This window comes from Euprymna scolopes, chromosome 6 (assembly GCF_053919585.1).
Source record: "Euprymna scolopes isolate OS-2025 chromosome 6, ASM5391958v1, whole genome shotgun sequence".
Classification (NCBI taxonomy): domain Eukaryota; kingdom Metazoa; phylum Mollusca; class Cephalopoda; order Sepiida; family Sepiolidae; genus Euprymna; species Euprymna scolopes.
Genome location: NC_136487.1, coordinates 15,965,246 through 15,985,076, shown reverse-complemented (window position 1 = coordinate 15,985,076; position 19,831 = coordinate 15,965,246). Strand labels below are relative to the sequence as shown.

The 19,831-nt window shown below is 34.2% G+C and overlaps 1 protein-coding gene and 1 non-coding gene across 2 annotated transcripts in view; one reads left to right on the top strand and one right to left on the bottom strand.

Annotated features, from left to right (window-relative positions):
* Window positions 1-19,831, bottom strand: part of LOC145277533 (GDP-fucose transporter 1-like) — a 131,773-nt gene that overhangs the window by 67,294 nt on the left and 44,648 nt on the right. The gene's annotated exons all lie outside the window — the stretch shown is intronic.
* Trnag-gcc (transfer RNA glycine (anticodon GCC)) lies at window positions 4,432-4,502 on the top strand. The gene has a single exon. It is a non-coding gene; the product is annotated as a tRNA-Gly (tRNA).

The following is a 19,831-nucleotide window of genomic DNA, read 5'->3' as shown; positions in this document are numbered from 1 at the left end:
AGGTTCATGGCCCTTAGGGTTTGTCACTCATGTTTTCCCTAGCGCGGACGGGCTCGTCAGGAAGGTGGATGTAAAGGTGTCCAGGAAAGACGGCACTAGGAACCTACTGAGACCCATGACAGAAATTGCCCTTCTCATACCCTAACATTGATCACAGTCGGACCTGTACCATTATGGGCTTTCCTCATTACAGATTTAGTGACGTGTCAAACGTCAGGTGGGGAGTGTCGTGACTCGGTCTTTCTTTATCGCCCTCACCCTTCCCTTTCTTTGGAAGGGACAACTTGTGACCCTTCACCGCTAACACCGGGAACTGACCTTTCTTGCTTTTCCATGGGTTGACAGCCTCGAGGGTGTAACTGCTATTCGCCTCCACCTTTCTGTCCTTGACGTCAGACCTCCGCTGTAAGTTTTATCCTTTATTTTGTTTCCACATTAGATTAATTCTCACTTTCAATTTTGTTAGTATTTTGGACTTATTCAATTTCGACGTATTTTACGCACTTTCTGCTTCCCCCTTCCACACTGAACTTCACACTAATTCTACTTTATTCTTTCTTTCTATTTTTCAGTTTTTACCTTCTTCATTGTTAATAACCCTATTGATTCAACGACAAAATGTCTTCAGAGTTTTAATTTTGGAGAAGTGTTTATACGTTCCGTCGTAAAATTTGAAACACTCTAAACAATGGAGCACGTGGTCTTACAGGACGGAACACATATTATATTCTAATTAATACTGAGATATGTGCTTGCATGTATTATGTTTTTTTTCTAAACAATTCATTTCTTGTAAGTAAAAACAAGTGAAAAGTGAAGTGAAAGTGAACGACATGTTAGATTTATGGAAGTATGAAACATATCCATCTTTGTCTATAAAAATTAAACTGGAAATAACTTATAGTTTAATGGGGAAATAATTCTCACAGCTTAGATAAATAAGCTTACTTCCGTTTTTAAAGGCAACTAGCATCGGCTAATAATAATTTAAAACAAATTAAATGTAAATAAAAAATGAATTAAATAAATCAACTTGATATAATATTTCTAAACAGAATAATTAAAACAATTTTATTAAAACAAACAATTAATATCATGGGACTTAATATAAAATTTTAGACCTAGAAAATAGCAATTCTTCTCCCTTTGTCAGAAACATTGCTCATGAAATGTGAGGACTAAAGGACAAAATAAAGGAAAAGACAGTTATGGGTTTAATCGCATACTATTTAAGATATACTGAATATCGTAACTTCTGTTACGACTTTCCTGAAAGTGGATGACATGTTGGATTTATGGAAACATAAAACACATCCATTTTCATCTATGAAAATCAAACAGGAAATAACTCATAGATTAACGGAGAAATAACTCTCATAGCTTAAATAAATAGAGCTTATTTCCGTTTTTAAACGCAACCAATGTCAGAAAATAATTTAAATTAGATATAAATTAACTTAAAAAATTAAATAAATCAACTTTAAATAATATTTCTAAACAGAACAATTAAAACAATTCTATTACTAACAACAATTAATAACATAGAGCTAATTATTAAAATAGGTGGCTGGTTAATTTTAATGCATCTAAGATCAAACTTTTCATCATCAACGCTCTGATCCCTGTCTGGCATCAATTGAAATGAATGACTATCATCTTGAGGAGGCTCCATGTTTTGACAAACTTCTGGGCTTGACCTTTACTCCTGATCTGAGATGGAACACACACATCAAATCCATTGCCAGGGCTGCTGGTAATATGATGGGATCCTTCTACCGTTCCAGTAGATATTTCACTGCTGATGCAATTCTCAACCTGCATAAGAGCCAAGTACATCAAAGAATGGAGTACTATTGCCACATAGAAGCAGCTTATCCTGCCTTGACAGAGTTCAAAATAGACTTTGTAGCCTAGTGCGGGATGCCCTTTTCTCTTGAACCTCTTTCCCACAGAAGAGACATTGCAAGCCTGTCTCTGCTTTATCGTTATTTTCATGGCAAGTGCTCATCTGAGCTCCAATCTGTGGTGCCCTCCCCCAGCCTGACTTTCGCGAAAAACACTCGTCTAGTTGAAAACGCTATCAATAATTTACCCACTCTTTATCTGTGCCTAAACCTAAAATAGATTCCATGAACAAAGCTTTTTTCTTAGAACTGCACACCTGTGAAACTCTGTTCCGTTTTCCTGCTTTCCAGCTGACTACAATATGGTTGTCTTCAAGTCCAACGTAAACAAGTTCTTGATGAGCCATTACCTTAAATAATCCAATTTACCAAATTTCCACTACTAACGATGACTGACATGTTCACCCATTAACCCTTATCCTCGAGTGGCCTTCGGGCCTTGATAAGTGGTCTCCTTTGTAAAAAAAAAAAAAGATTTTCTTTAATATGTGAATGAGGTAACTTCTTTTATGTAGATTTTCTTGGAATAAAAAGCACACATAGAAACCATACTGGAATAAAAAGCACACATAGAAACCATATTGGAATACAAGCGTTTTCAGTATGAAAATTAATTTGTGAATTAATCAAAATCTGAACAAACAGACAGGAATGTGAATTTATTATAATAGAAAGAAAAAAGTTCATATATGAGACTGTGTGTACACAGGTGTTGAAGGCACCCTGTGGCCATGTATGTATGTGTTATGTTAAGTCCATGTGTGTGTGTCTGAAACGAATGGGAATAGGGTATTTATATATCCTAGTCCCCTACAAATTTGGTGGTATGTTGGATCCTTGGGTGTTCTTGTTGAAGTTGAACCCAGGACCAAACGGCTTAAGGAGGTGGGGGGTTGCGTATCAAGAGAGAAGTTAAGTGTGGGGTTGGTCTGAGCAACCTGAATGAGCTGTTGGTAGTACCGCCTCCTCGTTGCTAAGAAAAAGAAAATAAACACTAGGCAATCCCTTTTATAATCTCCTGTCAAGTACTCAACTGGCCTGAAAGATAGCTTTTGTTTGGACAAGCCAGAAACGTTTGCATCAATCAGTGCCGAGCTTAGAAATTAAACATAGATTCAAAATAATTAACCGCGACCTTTCGCTGCTGCCGTTGTTGTAGTACTGCTGCTACAGTCCTGGGGTCTGAGCTGTAAAAAATCTTTTTTTTTTTTTTTTTTAACAATATCCTATACCTCTACAAGGTCATCATTTGCCCATGCATGGAGTAATGTTTGCCACATCTGGTCTGGTGCATCTACCACTAGCCTCTCCCTCTTGAATAGCCCCCCCCTCCCCCCAAAAAAGCAAAAATTTTTTTTCAATCTTCTAGGCCTCACTTTGTCAACTAAGCTCCAACACCTGTCCCATCACCGCAATTGTGCATATCCCTGTGCCTGTTTTACAAATATTTTAATGGAATATGTTCTATTGTTCTGATGAACTTGTTGCACTTGTGCCCCCACGACGAACAACATATCCCTGACAAATCCGCTTAGCGATAAAATCTCACACCTTTACCCTGAGGTCCCTAAATGCCAGAAAGCTTTCTATTCTAATAGTTTCTTCCCTCGAACGGCTAAGCTTTGGAATTCCCTTCCTGCTACCCGCTTACCTGGCTGTACTGATATGCATAAGTTTAAATGTTACGTAAACCAACATCTTGTTAATATTTCTTAGGCATGGCCCCAAATAGCATCCCCTTACGTTCAAGTGGCGATATGCCTTGTCAGGGGTGAACGTGAGTAAAAAAAAAAAAAAAAAAAAATCGTTTTTTTTCAATTTAATTATATGGCACTTGTGCATCTATGTTACCGTGCCGAAATAATAATGTTATTATTTAGAAAGCCATTCTTAACATGGGGAGGGAGGGTGTTTTGTTAATGATTCTATACTTCCACCTAACAATTTAATAAACAAAAATATCGTAAAAATTAAATTTAACTTGAAAATACTAGTAAAAAAGTAACGTGAATCACCAATTATTTTTTTTTTAATGTTCATTTTTATCGGTTTGAAGCCGTGTAAATTGCATTTAAAACGTTGTTTATGATGTTTGGTACAAGAGAAACAATTCAGTTCACTGATGGCGGTCCACAGCAACGAATTTTGAAAAGCGTTGTGTGAGCAAGAAAATTCAATAACGCTAGTTATTTTTGCAGAGTCAACCTTCCGCCGTTGTGGCAAAATAATAATTAGTAAAAAAAAAAAAAAAAAAATAAGTATCGTTCTCATGAATTTATCTGGACAAGTTTGGATCGAGCACCACTTTATCGTCGACACAGCGTTACTACTATTAATTAAAAGGATGTTGTTTCTGTAAAACATATTAAAGAAGACAAGAAAAAACGTTTCATTCAAATAAATATGATTTCAAATCTTTATCGAATATCATCGTATGAATCTTTTCATGATAAAATTGCAAAATAACCATCTGACTTGATTTAACGTTAAGTAAATTTAAGTCATTGTAAGGGAAACTTAGATGTCAGCATCGGTGGTTCAGTGGTAGAATGCTCGCCTGCCACGCGGGCGGCCCGGGTTCGATTCCCGGCCGATGCAGTAATGTTTTAATTTTTAATATAAGATTATGAGTAAACCCGTTCGATTATATTAATCTGCTATTTTTATAAAACTTGGGGAAAATGCGCTGTTTTACGCTTGTTGTAAAAAATAGAACTAATTTAAATTTCATTCTAATTCGATATGTTATTACATTACGTGCAACTGCAGCTCATTGTTTACGTTCGACATGTCGACTTTATAGATGCTGACATGGTTGAGGTGTCTATTCCGAAAACCGTTCTTAACATGGGGAGGTTGGGAGTGTATTCCGGAAGCCATTCTTAACATGGGCAGGTTGGGGATGTCTATTCTAAAAACCGTTCTACACATGGGGAGGTTAGGGTGTTAATTCGTTGTAAGCATACCTGTAGTTGAGTTGACACTTCGGATCAAGTAAAGAATAGATACCCTATGGCAGACGACGCCGCCTGGCGGCGACCGGCGCACATTTCAACTAACACCGGTGATTCGATCTTGACATTGGTACAAGCACATGGTGTCGGTTGTTTGTAAACACATCAAATAGAAAACATGCTTAAATATTCGCCAGCATTTTTTTTTTTTTAATATATTTACAAAACTTTTGAAGATTTAAAAGAAAAAAATATATATTTACAAAACATTTTTTTAAAGTAAGTAACAAAACGAACGTATTTGAATAAAAGATATTTAAATAAATGGGTGTCTTTCTGTTTCGGATTTTTGTGACCAAGATTGATTTTTATGTACCGTGTTTTTTTGGTGTGTTTTTTTCTGTGTGGGTTTTTAATACAATTCAATATTTATTTAATTATTCTTTAAAACATTAACTTCAGCGACAATTAATATATTTTTTAAATAATATTTTTAAATACCCCCCCCCCCAAAAAAAAACACGGTACATAAAAATCAATCTTGGTCGCAAAAATCCGAAACAGAAAGAAGACACCCATTTATTTAAATATCTTTTATTTAAATACGTTCATTTTGTTACTTACTTAAAAAAAAATGTTTTGTAAATATATATTTTTTCTTTTAAATCTTCAAAAGTTTTGTAAATATATTTTAAAAAAAAATTGCTGGCGAATATTCGAGCATGTTTGCTATTTGACGTGTTTACAAACAACCGACGCCATGTGCTTGTGCCAATGTCAAGGTCGAATCACCGGTGTTAATTGAAATGTGCGCCGGTCGCCGCCAGGCGTCGTCGTCTGCTACAAGGTATCTATTCTTTACTTGATCCGACATCATTTCCAATTTGAACGGTGAGTTGGAGTTGGTTGGACTGATGTAAAAAAGAAAGAAGGTATACCAAATTGACTTTTTTCGTTTAAAAATTAAATTATTTCACTTTTGTTAATAAAATTTTATTTTTATAAGAAAATACTTTTGTTTTTTTATATACGATTGTTGAATGTTATTCTTTTGATTACTTTCGTTTTTGAGAGGCACAATAAAAAAAAGATTAAAACTAAACGAAATTTAAATTTCCGTTCCATTTTTACAACAATCGTAAAACAGAGCACTCTCCGCATGTTTTATCGCCTTTTTAATGCCATTTGCTATTTCTGACGGTCTCTTTCCTTTTACTCCACATGATTCCTATTTACTAGCGCTCGTTAAATCATTTATTTTTTAAAATTTAATAGCATTTTTTTACGTATGATATTTTTTTTACAAAGGAATCACCACTTATCAAGGCCTAGAGGCTACTCGAGGATAAGGGTTAAAGAGTGTACAGTGGTTAAAAGGACAATATCGTAGCAATCGTTAGTAGTGGAAATTTGGTAAATTGGATTACTTAAGGGGAACGGCTCATCAAGAACTTATTTACATTGGACTTGAAGACTGCCGTATTGTAGTCAGCTGGAAAGCAGGTAAACGGAACAGAGTTTCACAGGTATGCAGTTCTAAGAAAGAAGCTTTGTTCATGGAATTTACGTTTAGGTTTAGGCACAGATAAAGAGTGGGGGAAATTATTGATAGTGTTTTCAGCCAAACGAGTGTTTCTCATGAATGTTTGGTGAGGGGGGACCATAGATTGGAGCTCAGACGAGCACCTGCCATGAAAATAGCGATAAAACAAAGACAGGCTCACAACGTCTCTTCTGTGAGAAAGGGGTTGCAGGGAAGAGAAAACAGCATTCCCTACTAGGCTACGAAGTCTATTCTGAACTCTGTCAAGGCAGGATAATGTCTTCCTAGCAGCTCCTGCCCAGATGTGACAGCAATACTCCATCCTTGGACGTACCTGGCTCTTATATAGATAGAGAATTGCATCAGCAGGTAGATATCTACTGGATCAATAGAAGGATCCCATCATTTTTCCAGCGACCTTGGCAACGGATTTGATGTATGTGTTCCATTTTAGATCAGGAGTAAAGGTGAAGCCCAGAAGCTTGTCAAAATATGGAGCCTCCCTAAGACAAGAACCATTCATTTCAATTGATGCCAGATGGGGATCAGAACGTTGATGATGCAAAGATAGAAGTTTGGTTTTAGATGCATTAAAAGTAACCAGCCACTTTTTTTCTCCATTGTACCACATGCTCAAGATCAGAGGAGAGAGAATCAGAGAGAACTTGGTTGTTTACGGCCTTTAATGTGCTGCCATAGATGGTAGTGTCATCAGCAAAAATGTCTATGAATGATCTAAGGATGTGATTTGGAAGATCATTAATGTAGATCAGGAAGTGAGTTGGACCCAGGATGAGCTTCTGTCTATCAATGACTACTGATTTCTGCCCATCAGTGACTACTCTTATGAATCTATCAGAGAGAAATGATTTAATAATTGAAAAGGCATTTCCAGCTATACCATAACTGGAGATCTTGTGAAGTAGACCTTTATGCCAACTTAATCATGATGCACAGGAAACTTATTGATCTGTACTGAGAAGGAGATGACCGATCACCTAAATTCATAAATACAGGGCATTCTGATGAAATTTTCCAAGGGTGTTGGGAAGCAATTCTCCTTAAGACAATGCTTGAACAGCTTTGTAAGTATGGGAGCTAGTTCTGCTTGAAGCTTCTTCAGCACTATAATAGGAATGGCGTCAGGACCAGTTGCTTTACTAGAATCAAGGTTTTTGATTAGCTTGGCAACATCACATACAGGTATTTGTATGCTGCATAGCATGTTTTCTGATACAGGAGGAAATAGGGGGGGGGATTGGCGGCCTTGGTCGCATAGAGTGGAATTAGCTGCAAAGTTCTTGGCAAAGAGTTTGGCTTTATCTGATGCTGACGAGATTACCTCAGGTCCATTGATGATGGTTGGGATAGAGCACACGCTTCTGTTCAGGATCCTGTTTGCTATTTACCAAAACTGGTTGGAACCAAGCCGCTGCTCAGCCACTTTAGACTTGGACTGAGCATACAACTCTCTTGCATTCTTCATTACTTTTGTTTTGATCATAAGAGATGACTAAAAATAGTTATTCCGATAGTTTGTAGTGTTATCATAGATAAATGACTAAATTCTTTTTTTATCACAAAAAAACAAAAACAAAAAAAAACATTTGACAAAATACAAATAAACATTCAAACTCCTCGATAACTTCAATTGGAACTAATACATTGAAGGCATTGCCAAGGATGCTGCAAAGAAGGTGGTCTGTCTATGCAGCGCTAGAAAACTACTCACACCTTACAGTCTCCTGTAAAGCCACTGCAATGGTTAAGGTGTGTGTTTAATGGTCCACGGTGGAGTCACCAGTGTAACTGTAAGGGTTAGGGTTAGCGTAATGGTTGATATGTGTGATAACGAGGAACGGCCAATTCTCATCAATGCTAGCGTCATATCAGCGACGTGCACATGGATAAAAATCGCTCACACCTCGCCATTAACAAAAATAATAAAAGTGTCAGATTCAGCATAATGGCGAAAATGAATGTTAATCTTCATAATATAGTTTTATTTAATAATAAAAATAAATCATTTTTTTTTGTTGTGTATTTAATATGTGTGTGTCATGTCAGCATGCGAGAGAAAGATTGATAGGAATTATTTTTTGTCAACATGAGAATTTTGTCTAACGTGTTCAATGTTCTTTGTTGAAGGCAAAAAATGACGTTAACAAATTCCTAATGAACCGCCCCCTTAAGTAAACACTTCATCAAATCTCCACACTAACGTAATGACCCTTATCCCTGAGTGGCTTCCGGGCCTTGATAAGTGGTGATCACTGTGTAAAAAAAAAACAAAAAAAACCCCTGAAATGTTCCTTATTCATCCATTTTAATGTCTCTGGTGCATCGCTACACCACCATTCGCCCAGGCATGGGATATTGTTGCCACATTTAGGCTGATTTATCGGCCACCAGATTGTCCCTTTGAAACAAGGTCCTAAAAGAGTCTCCAATAGGTCAACCCCTGCCCCTGTTGCATCCCTGTACCTGTTTTTTTTTAAGTATTTTAATGAGAATATGCTCCAACGAACTTGTAGCACTTGTACCCTTTCAATGTGAATACTTTCGACTAACCCCACAAAAGTCCCATCCTGTCATTTCAAAGGTTCTTAGATGCCAAATGATTTTCTGCTCATATAGTTTCTGGGTTTGTATTACAATCCACAGAGGTACAAAAAAATTGTCAAAAAAAATATACAACAAATAAATGTAATGAAAGGCAAGATAAGTTACTTTTCTACCTAACTGAATAAGTTTTTAGTGTTTTCATTTAATGTAAAATGTTTATTTGCTTAGAAAACAAGTAATATTGAGCACTACCAAAGAACAAAAAAAACCCGGCTACAACGTCTTTGAAGTATTGACAAAGACCTCAAAATAAGAAATAAAACAAAACGGTGGTAGAAACCCAATGAATAAATGTTGCCGGGACATTTATTCATTGGGTTTCTACCACCATTTTGTTTTATTTCTTATTTTGAAGTGATTATCAAGACTTCAAAGACATTGAGGCCATTTTTTTCTGTTCTTCACATAAAATTTACATTAAATAAAAACACTAAAACCTTATTTAGTTAGGTAGAAGAGTAACTCATCTTGCCTTTGAACATTTATTTTTTATATATTTGTTCTTTGAAAACTTTTTTGTACCTCTGTAGATTGTAATACAAACCCTAGTTTCTTCCCTTGAATTGCAAGACTTTGAAATTCCCTCCCGGTCTCCTGCTTCCCCGACTGTACTATAATAACAGAAATTTAAATGTAATGCAAACAGGCATCTTACTGCTCAACTCCCTACACAGTGCTCCTGTAAACGTAATCCCTCAATAGTAGCCCCTCACATCCAAATGGCAATGTACCTTGTTTGGAGGTGAATAAAAATTAAAAAAAATCATTATGAACTATCACATTTAAAAGGCTCATATTCCAAAAATCAAGAAGTTTCATTGGATTATTTGTATTATTTGGATTCTTCAGACTATTTTTCTCACCTTGAGTGTTATTTTCATAATGTTCCATTAATGTAACTGCATGAAATCTCAAGTAGAACCTTTTATTTAATCTGTGGGGGTAGAATGCTCTCGTTCCATCGACCATGGCTGGATAGAAATCCTAAGTAATTCACGATTGTATTTTGAGTGTTACCTGCACTAAGGATTGAACCTTCAATCTCCAGAAGTGTGTAACTTTACAACTGAATTTTACCAAGTACTTTATCCAATGAAGATTGAAGGTTCAATCCTCAATGTGGGCGACACTAAAAATACAATTGCAAATTACTTAGATCTTGTATCCAGTCATGACTGACGGAACGAGAGCATGCTACTTCTGTGGATTAAATAAAGGGTCCCATTTGAAATTTGGTGCATATTCCCGAGTTTGACAGAAAGATTCCCAAGTTCAACAAGATACACCTGGAGAAGGTTGAAGATTACATCGATCGAAACGTTATTAAAATAATACTCAAGTTTAGAACAGGAGTCTGAAGAATTCAAATATGAATAATCAATCCTCATTTCAGAAATTCCGAACTGCTTCATCAGATGTCCTACTGGTTTAGAAAACCGAGTGTAGGCTTAAAACATTTCCTCAAATAATAGCGCTGAAGATGTGCTTGTAGAGCCAATCATTCATGATGGTCCATGTCATTAATAGAATGAGGCAGTTGAGGACGTCCTAAATGGGGATACCAATTGCTTCATTCATCTCCTCTGATTCACCGAAAAGAACAGCTTTGTATGACTTTTATGTCTCCTTATGAAAATCAAAAATCCAGATATATATGTTATTAAAGCTTATGTCTAAAATTCTTATTGCAATTTAATCCAAATAAAAGAAAAAAGATTTTGATTGTAAAAAATATTTACCATTTATGGGAAATGGAAAAGTAAAAGGAGGCATCTTTGAAAAATTATTTCTCTCACTCACTTTGCACATCCTTAGTTACGTTACTTTCTGAACACATCTCTTCTCCTAACTGTCCTCTCTCTTTCCCCCCCTCATTCTCTCTGTGTCTCTCTTTCATTCATGCACAAACTTTAGCAACTGATTCAATATAATGTAAAGATGTAAAGAAAGAAAAAGAAAAACAGAAAATGTAAAATCGTCAGGAGATGATTGTTTTAACCTAGTTTCAGTGTTGTTTTTTTAACAATTACTACTATGTTTGCAAAATCAGATCAGATGAATAATTCAAAAGGTGTTTATTGTGCAATGGAAACACTCTCTGCCTAATTTCAAAAGCGAATTGTGTTAATGTATAAAAGAGGCAGGAAATATCACTTGTGCACGTGAAACGAAATAAAACATTTTCCATTTGAAACGCTCCAGTTGTAGAGAGGTCGTTTACCACATAAACAAAGTCGAATTCCTCTTTGATATCAGTCATCTATCAAGAGCATATAACTCATTATCTCTTCTTCCATCTCGTAATTCACAAAAAAACTTTTTCTTTTTTTCTTACAAACTCTTCCTAAAGAAATACCTGACCTTATTAGGGCAATGAAAGGCTCATTTCTATGACACGTTTATTACATAGCAACTGTTAAGTGTAGTGGAACTGAGCAACAACATTAGGAAAATTGATTACGAAGTGAAAATAATAAAGAAAGTGATTTACATAAACGGATGTGCCTCTCTCTTTCCTGTCGGGTGACCGAATGAGGGAAGGAACGAGAAAGAAAAGATCTTCGTTTAAGACTCAGTAATATACATATGGCATTAGTTTGCATTGTAGGACAGAAACTGCTATGAAAAGGACGAGTTGAAGCACGAGGTGGTTTACAGTTTTTCAACAGCTCTGTGTGTGTGTGTGTGTGTGTGTGTGTGAGAGAGAGAGAGAGAGAGAGAGAGAGAGAGAGAGAGAGAGAGAAATTACAGCTGAAGTTAGTCGTGAGAAAGCGCTCGAAAAAATATTTTTCCTTTTCTTTCCTTTTTTTTTTATTCACCTACCTTCCCTTCTCTCCCCTTTTGTCCTTTTCCCTTTTCTTCTTTGTTTTTCTTCGCTTTCTTTTTTTCTTGTGGGGAGTAAAGCAACTTTCAAAAGTAGGACAATGGAAGGTGCTAAAAAGTGATCCGATGCAGTTCGACTAGGTGTTTTTGAGCCGGTCACATGATCAACAGGTCAATAAAAGTTTGATGAATAAACAGAAGGATCAAATGATTGCGATTATGTGAAGAAGCGAATTGAACGAACGCAAAAAAAAACAAAAACAAAAACAAAAAAACAAAAACAAAAAAACAAAAAAAAAAAACGACTGGCTTGAATAGAGACCTTTTTTCTTTCTTTGCTTTATTGGGATACACTCTCCTCTTCATTTATATAAAAAAAACAAGTTAGAGTTTTTACAAGAATGTGTTAAGTCAATAGTTTTCAACTAATGAAAGTCGTTTTAAACACAAGCATTTAAAGCTGATGCAAACTTAGAAACCCCAATAAAGATAAATAAATAATCAGGCAAAGATGATCAATCCAGCACCCATCAGAACAGGACCTCAAATGTACCCCCACTTCCATGCCGTTCGCCAGAAGGGGGGGGGGGTAAAATGAAAAACAACACTTCAAAACTCACCTTGCGCACCCATACATACGTGCTACCAAAAGGTCAGGCGAACAAAAGAGAACTGTCACCCACTCACATACACTAACATAACAAAGTGATGATGATTGCAACGTCTTGTCAGACGAGTGGCACTCCCTCAGACACTTAAAATCCATGAGCCCAAATGCCTGAGGGAGTATCTATACAAAGATGATGTTACAGAGTCTTAGCTTTGTACGACAGCTAAGTCTCTCTCTCGGTGCAAAATGTTGAGATCCAGCAACAAGCAAGAGCAAGATAGCCAGCAACAAATTAACCTGCAGACCAGCTTAATGCGGGTACTTAACAAAGTAAAGACATACAAAACACACAATGCCAGGCTTCCTTATATTATAATACTTACGCATAAATCCTATTTTTGCTTAGCAGCCCAACTACCTACCCGTTTCCAGTGTCATGTTTACAATATTTTCCATTTATTTTAACATTTCTTTGGTCCCTTTCTTTCTGAAAAAAAGAGACTTATTTCTCGAAATATCAAAGATTTCTACCATCTTGGTTTTCTCAAAGAGTAATTCGATTTTTACTGTTTTGTATTTATGATTAATCTGGAAAATAAATGGATATATGAAGATATAAAAAAACAAGCTCTACAAGACCTTCTTTCGTTTGCCCATTTTTATCCATACGTTACATCATTTTAACATCTGGTTCCCTGCATTGCTATACTCTTTCACATTTATACACATCTTTAGTCTTCATATCTGATTTTCACTGAACATTTTTCTACCAAAACATGAGTTTTGTATAAACTTTCCCAGATGAACATTCCTGACTAAAGATTACTTTAATCTTCTTGCAAACTTACAATTATATAAATGTTTTGTTATTTAATTGTGTTTTCCGTGATTTATCATTCACAAAACTTTGTTCATGTTAAGTTAGCACTTGCTAGCTGATGAACCTAATATTCCTAAATATTTCATTCAATTTTCATTTTAATATGCATGTATGTCCATTTATTTTCTTCCTTTGCCATAAACATTCACAGAAAACATGAGTTGGAACAGATACATCGAAGGTATTGCCAAGGCTGCTGCAAAGAATGTGGGCTTTCTCTCTCTCTACCGTTCTAGAAAATTATTTATGCCTGAGAGTGTCCTGTACCTCTACAAGAACACCATTCGCTCATGTATGGAGTATTGTTGCCACATTTGGGCTGGTGCATCTGCTACTAGTCCCTCCCTCTTGGACAGAGTTCAAAAGAGAGTCGCCAATCTAATAGGTCCTGCCCTGTCAGCTAGGCTCCAACCTCAGTCCCGTTGATGAAATATTGCATCCCTCTGCCTGTTTTACAAGTATTTTAATGATAGGTGCTCTGACGAACTGCCTCCTCGACATAAATACTCCTGACAAACCTAACAAGCAACAAAATCCCACCCCTACACAGATGCTGAGATGGCAGAAAGCCTTCTACTCTAATAATTTCTTCTCTCGAACTGCTAGACTTTGGAATTCCCTTCTGGGTTCATGCTTTCCTGACTGTACTGACATGCAGAAGTTCAAGTGTAATGTAAACAGGCATCTTGCTGCTCAACTTCCTACATGGCATCTCTGCAAATTATGTCCCAGATAGTAGCCCCCTACATCAAAGTAGCACTGTGCCTTGTTTGTGGTGAAAGTGCAAATTAAAAATAAAAAACTAACATTTATAGACAATTTATATTAATTGTTGGCATAGTTCTTTTGATCAACTCTCCATATCCGGATTTTGACCAATTCTTCATATTCGGACATTTTTACCAACTCTTCATATCCAGACATTTTGACCAACTCTTCATATCCAGACATTTTGACCAACTCCTAATATTCGGCTTTGTTGTTCAGATATGAAAAAAAATTAAACGCCTGAATGACAAAAACAGCCTTTATAGAAAAGAAAACAATGAGGATCCATTATTCCATTTAAAAGCACTGAAGCATAAGAGAACATAAAGAATGAGATCTGCATATTTCATAAAATCATTGAACGTTTCAGCTGATGTGAATGCACACAAACACCGATTATGAGGAATTTTTGAACTGAATCTAATTTTTCTGGACATTTAAAATACACATTTACTATAATTACACTCCATAGAGTGCATACTTACACCAAAGTCCAACAGTTCTCTTTAACTCAGTAATCCCACATTGAACTCACGTAATCATTATTTATTTTAAAGTTTATAGATTTTTAACAATCATCTCATTCATGTAAGGTTTTAGTGCCGTTTCTGACTACATGTAGTGTATTTTGGTGATAATACGTTTTTGGAAAGCGCCAAGACCAGCACTAATAATAAATAAATATATAGTTGAATTGGCAAAAAAAAAAAGAAAAAAAATGATGGATAAAAACATGAATTGATCACCACCTAATTAAACAATAGGATTTTGTGAATGAGATGAGAAAACATGAATTAAAAAACAAAATATATTTTTATGTCAACAATTTTATAAAAATGTAAAATACGCTTTGAAAGATCAAATTTTGTGGAGAAGTTTTAAAGTTCTTCAATAGGTTTTTTTCAAAGTTGTGTGTGCGTGTGTGTGCGAGTTTACCTTCTTCACTGAAGATCTAAGAGGTGCATCTAGATTTCAGCATGTTGCATTCCAGTCGTCTGGTTTGGAGAGTCGAGCGTTGTGTCACATAGCAGGTGTCCTCTCTGCCGTGGACGGAAGACTTAATTTATGTTCATCAAGCCACTGTTTTATAGGCTTATAGAATTTCACACAGGATTTCTAGTTTTGAAATTTGAAACGATTTTTATTGGTTAACAAATATTTTCAGTTCATATGTTTCTATGAAAATTTCTTGCTTTTGAGAGTGATGAAGAAAGCCTAATTCAATTTACAATAATTACATCGAGTGCATTTTGGTGATAATACGTCTTTGGAAAATCCCAAGAAAAGCGTTAACAATTAATAAATATGTAATTGAATTGCTGCATAACCAAGTTAAATGACCCTGGCTTCGCCCAGTATTTGTGTGAGGGTAGAATTGTCTCTTAGCACCCGTCTTCTAATCTTAGAAGACAAACAACTTGGCAGTATCCGAGTAAATATTTCCAAAGTAGGAAATTAAGTGATGTTTGTTTATATTACATTTTACATTTTGTATGTTGGCATAAAAAAAAAAAATAGGGAGTCGTGAGGGAATACCAAGGTTAGCAGTCCCTCCCCCGCAAATTATTAGAGTAGAAAGCCCTCTGGCATCTGTGACCATTTATAATGAGAGGTTGAGAATTTTCTAAATGTCTGATTAGCTGATGCCATTTATTTTGTGGGAGGAGCATCAGTGCAGTAAGTTCGTCAGGCCACATTCTATTGAAATACTTGTAAAGCACACATGTGGGTGCAACATTGCATCAATAGAACAGGGGGATCTAGCTTTATCGACAGTGTGGGATCTATTGGATTGAAGGATCCTTTTAGGACCCTGTCAAAGAGAGAAAGAGAAGAGTGGTTAATGCACCAGCCCAGATGTTGCAGCAATAATTCACTCATGGACAAACAGTGACTTTGTAGATGTAGGATTCTGGCAGGTGTGAGAAGTTTTCTTGCATTGTAAAGGAAGCGCACCTTTTTTGTAGCAGACTTGGCAATATCTTCTATTTGTTTAAATTTATGTTACTTGTGAATGTTTGGCCAAGGAGATTGAACAATGAACTCTTATGTAGATTGGCCAACATACTAGCATAACTAAATTGTAGTCAATATAAAAATTGGAATAAAAATAAATAGTATGAATTCAAAGAAATATGAAAATTTTATACTCATTTCGTCATTACATGTAGGTTTTCATGTTTTCACCTGAATTACATTGGTTTAAAAGATGAATAATTTAAACAAGTACCATCAATTTAATATTACATATGTAATAAGGAGAAAAGAGAAACAACGTTTAGTAAATTAACCAACATATTAGCATTACTAGTAGCTAGTAGTCAATATAAAAATTGGAATGGAGAATTGATGAAACGAAAAGAAGCAAAATCTTTTAGTTAGTTACATAAAAATAATTTATTTAAACCAATGAAAATATTAAAAACATAATCGCAATCGTTGATTAATAAGGTTTCTTTTAAATGTTGAAAGAAAAGAGCTTTGTTTTGGTAATAATAAATTTATCATTCTACTAAAAACTTGCGGTCATTTCCTAAGGATTCAACCATAGGCTTGGATATGTGTGCGTTTGATTTTTTTTCTTCTACATATCAAGAATATAACATGATGTATCAGAAAATACTTTTTCTTATGTGGATGTTAGGGTTCTTAGAGTGGCATGGTGTGAATCCAAGTTTTTATTATGATTTTGTGTCGCGTGTTGAAATTTGAAAATTTTATACAATGTTTTTCTTTAAGGTATGAAATGGCCAGTTAAGGATTTCTTCACAGTTTCATATTGGTTTCACATTACCGTCTCATCTTCATTTAAGTGGTTGTTCCAATGTTATTCTGTTTTTATTTTAATTTGGAAATCGCTGCAGACAAGCTGTTAGATATTGGTAGGGCAACGTCGAAAGGTGTCCTAGTCGACGATTACTACGATTATTCAAGCCAAAAAGTTTTGTCAGCTAAAATATGTTTTAGAATAATCAAAATATTTGGAATAAATCTTTATTTACATTAATTTAGGAATGTTAACTTAAAAACGTTGTCATAACAATTTCGTTGACAACTTAGAATAATGACATTTTAAAACATCAGATGATTATCTTAGTATCGTATACTGATGACGTCATTTAGAAGGGGAGATGGTCTTTATGAGAGATGTGGAAATTAGTTGAACCAATCGTTGAGAGAGAGACAGACGGTTTTCAGATCTTAATGGCTCTGAGTAGAGGGGGTATGAAATGGCAACAGTATGAATCTAAGACCAGCGTTGTAGCTTTCCGATGGGGGTAAACATCTGGAATAAAGACTTAAACAAATACCATCAATTTAGTATTACATATGAAATAAGAAAAAAAAAAAAAAAAAAAAAGAAAGAAAGAAAAACAACACTTAGTAAATTAACCAACATACTAGCATAACCCGTAGCTGGTAGTCAATATAAAAATTGGACTGGAGAATAGATTAAAGGAAAAGAAGCAAAATCTATAGTGAGTACATAAAAATAATTTATTTAAACCAATGAAAATATTAAAACATGATTCTTTTGTTTAAAATAAATTATCTTTATATATATTTATTATTTATATTTATAACCCTTATCCCTGAGTGGCTTCCGGGCCTTGATAAGTGGTGATCACTGTGTAAAAAAAAAAAAAAAAAAAAATCACTAAAAAGCTTTACTTCTTTCTGTCGTACCTATTCTTTGTTTTGCACCTCCAAAGGTCACCACAGAATTACCCCCCCCTATATGTAAAACGATGTAACTTTATTATAAATTAATATTACCAATATATCTTTTGTACCATTTAAAAAAAGAAGGACAAAATAAACCAGTAATAATTAAAAAAATTTTTTTCATTGTACGAAAATAATGAAATTGCGAGACAAATAGCGTGCTTACATAATTGGCGCTTAACGTTCCCATGTACTAAGCATTCCGAACGTGAAAACATACCCGTGTTTAATAAATATAGCAAAAATCAACTAATGGTCAGATTTTCGTGAAATTTTCGATACTTACCCATTTTAGAATAAAATTACATATAAATGCAGTTTCCATAAAATATACGAGGGGAAATATTTTTTTAGAGCGTGTCTCACCCCTCCCTCCTATTTACTTTTTCAAAATTTGAACAAAATATATTTAAATCTATAAAAATTTCTATTTATTATGAAACATAAGAGTTCAAATAACTAATAAAAATATATTTTTTTTTAAAATTTAAATATACGTATTGAACAAAAACTTACCTTGAAGTTGCAATTAAAAAATGATATTATTATTATGCTTTTTTTTAAATAGCGTTTTTTCTAATTAATAATCCCAAGAAAAAGAAACTTCCTAAAAATTAATTAATTTTTAAAAGATTAAAACGATTAAAATTCCATTATTTCAAAATGTTCCGTTACAACATAGACTTTTAATTAATTGTGTTTAATTTTTTTTATATATTAAGTTTTAATATAAACGTGACTCTTGTCAGCTATTTTATCGCCAAATTAAAACCGATTTAAAAATATTATTGCACAAATATTAAACATTTTATGGACTACTCTCATATTTGTTTGTGTCTTTTTTCAAACAAAAGTATGGAGGCCGGTAGTTAACCAAATGGACATTCAGTAAAACCCTATTTCATATTTAATATACAAATGTTTATAATATCATTAATCATTAAACTGTGTAAACCTTAAAACCTAACAAAATTATAGCAAAGATTAATTATTAATTGCAGTTTGAAGAAGATAACAAGGGTTTTAAAAAATCATTAAGTCGCTTCTGCTTTTCCATAGTTCGTATAGTTAACAGAAATCTGACGTCACGGAATCATGCGTTCCTTTTTTCACAGTTCTTCACATTCGTTTGGCAGTGCCTAGCTAGGCATATCAGAATTTTAGGGGAATTTTTGACACCCCTAACAGAAAACTGCGATATATATATATATATATATATATATATATATATATATATATATATATATATATATATATATATATATATATATATATATAAACTCGTAATTTCTCTTTTTAAAGTTGGTTGTTTATTTTCTGTATGGAATATACTTCCAAAATAAACTATTAAGGTTGTTTAAAAAATAATAGAAATATTATTTTTTATTTAAAAAACAAAACCGTGTTTACAAAGTGCCGGCGCGTGTTTAACCAGCCATTTTATTTTACGTATGAAATCAATTGAATTTTACGAGTGAAACTGTTTTCAATTTTTAAACTTTAAAAATCTATCAAAACTTTTCTATTGGTTCAATTTTTACAATATTTTCAGGGTCAATGTGAAATTTTATGCGCTTTCCAATAAACCGAATATAATATTTTAGACAAACGTTTTTTTTTTTTTAAATTCACCCCTCCCCATTTTAAAATGTCTATTAAAATTTAAAAAATTAATTTACGTACCAAAGTTTTATATATCATAAATTGAAGATAAAAGATCAATAAATAAAATATTCTAATTAAAAAAAAAAGAGTGTTTTTTGGAAATTTACCTGTAAAGTCCAAAGTGTAACCCCCCCTTTTTTTTAAACCACGTTGATTTTTTTTTTTAAAATGAAAGCTTATGTTATGCTTATATCGTCAAGTAAATACCGGACGCTGACGGCAATTTTTTCTATTTCATTCAATATTTTCTTTCTAATTTTTTAGATATATAAAAAACAAATCACTCAATAAAGTAGAAATAAAATATAATAATCAAAAACTCGTGTATTTCAT